The following is a 2500-nucleotide window of genomic DNA, read 5'->3' on the forward strand; positions in this document are numbered from 1 at the left end:
TGTACCGCAATGTAACGCAATGTGTACCGCAATGTAACGCAATGTGTACCGCAATGTACCGCAATGTGTACCGCAATGTACCGCAATGTGTACCGCAATGTGTAACGCAATGTGTAACGCAATGTGTACCGCAATGTGTACCGCAATGTGTAACGCAATGTGTACCGCAATGTGTAACGCAATGTGTACCGCAATGTGTAACGCAATGTGTACCGCAATGTAACGCAATCTGTACCGCAATGTAACGCAATTTGTACCGCAATGTAACGCAATTTGTACCGCAATGTAACGCAATTTGTATCGCAATGTAACGCAATTTGTACCGCAATGTAACGCAATTTGTACCGCAATGTAACGCAATTTGTACCGCAATGTAACGCAATTTGTACCGCAATGTAACGCAATTTGTACCGCAATGTAACGCAATTTGTACCGCAATGTAACGCAATTTGTACCGCAATGTAACGCAATTTGTACCGCAATGTAACGCAATTTGTACCGCAATGTAACGCAATTTCTACCTTAACCTAACCCACGTTGTGCCTTAACCTAACCCACGTTGTGCCTTAACCTAACCCACGTTGTGCCTTAACCTAACCCACGTTGTGCCTTAACCTAACCCACGTTGTGCCTTAACCTAACCCACGTTGTGCCTTAACCTAACCCACGTTGTGCCTTAACCTAACCCACGTTGTGCCTTAACCTAACCCACGTTGTGCCTTAACCTAACCCACGTTGTGCCTTAACCTAACCCACGTTGTGCCTTAACCTAACCCACGTTGTGCCTTAACCTAACCCACGTTGTGCCTTAACCTAACCCACGTTGTGCCTTAACCTAACCCACGTTGTGCCTTAACCTAACCCAAGTTGTGCCTTAACCTAACCCAAGTTGTGCCTTAACCTAACCCAAGTTGTGCCTTAACCTAACCCAAGTTGTGCCTTAACCTAACCCAAGTTGTGCCTTAACCTAACCCAAGTTGTGCCTTAACCTAACCCAAGTTGTGCCTTAACCTAACCCAAGTTGTGCCTTAACCTAACCCAAGTTGTGCCTTAACCTAACCCACGTTGTGCCTTAACCTAACCCAAGTTGTGCCTTAACCTAACCCACGTTGTGCCTTAACCTAACCCACGTTGTGCCTTAACCTAACCCACGTTGTGCCTTAACCTAACCCACGTTGTGCCTTAACCTAACCCACGTTGTGCCTTAACCTAACCCACGTTGTGCCTTAACCTAACCCACGTTGTGCCTTAACCTAACCCACGTTGTGCCTTAACCTAACCCACGTTGTGCCTTAACCTAACCCACGTTGTGCCTTAACCTAACCCACGTTGTGCCTTAACCTAACCCACGTTGTGCCTTAACCTAACCCACGTTGTGCCTTAACCTAACCCACGTTGTGCCTTAACCTAACCCACGTTGTGCCTTAACCTAACCCACGTTGTGCCTTAACCTAACCCACGTTGTGCCTTAACCTAACCCACGTTGTGCCTTAACCTAACCCAAGTTGTGCCTTAACCTAACCCAAGTTGTGCCTTAACCTAACCCAAGTTGTGCCTTAACCTAACCCAAGTTGTGCCTTAACCTAACCCAAGTTGTGCCTTAACCTAACCCAAGTTGTGCCTTAACCTAACCCAAGTTGTGCCTTAACCTAACCCAAGTTGTGCCTTAACCTAACCCAAGTTGTGCCTTAACCTAACCCACGTTGTGCCTTAACCTAACCCACGTTGTGCCTTAACCTAACCCACGTTGTGCCTTAACCTAACCCACGTTGTGCCTTAACCTAACCCACGTTGTGCCTTAACCTAACCCACGTTGTGCCTTAACCTAACCCACGTTGTGCCTTAACCTAACCCACGTTGTGCCTTAACCTAACCCACGTTGTGCCTTAACCTAACCCACGTTGTGCCTTAACCTAACCCACGTTGTGCCTTAACCTAACCCACGTTGTGCCTTAACCTAACCCACGTTGTGCCTTAACCTAACCCAAGTTGTGCCTTAACCTAACCCACGTTGTGCCTTAACCTAACCCAAGTTGTGCCTTAACCTGCTCTGTAATTGGCATATGACACGTTACATTAATCCAGTGTTGTCTAACCACAACCCTCTGAATATAGTTCGCTACTCGCACCGCCCACCCTCTTGTGTATCGTTTCATGTTCAACACTTCGCAAGTGTTGCTTACTTTTTACATGCTCCCGCTGTACACTGTAATGTGGACGACTGCAGGATGTACATCGCCCCCACCCTCCCCCCTGCCTTCGCACGCTGGTCGTTCAGGTGCTTGCGTGTTCAATGCCCTTCGCAGCTGTTCACTGGCATTCGCATGTCGAAGCGCTCAGTCTACGTCGTGGTACGGCCTGTGTCCACTGTCCGCTGATGTCGTAAGCTTAACCCTCACATTGTACTGCACATAGGTCCGTATGTACTGCATGATACGCTGTGGCACATGTGTGACCGTACAACGACTGCGCCCAACAACAGCGAACCATACGGTCCAAA

This window comes from Schistocerca cancellata, unplaced genomic scaffold, assembly GCF_023864275.1.
Source record: "Schistocerca cancellata isolate TAMUIC-IGC-003103 unplaced genomic scaffold, iqSchCanc2.1 HiC_scaffold_542, whole genome shotgun sequence".
In the NCBI taxonomy this organism is placed as follows: Eukaryota; Metazoa; Arthropoda; class Insecta; order Orthoptera; family Acrididae; genus Schistocerca; species Schistocerca cancellata.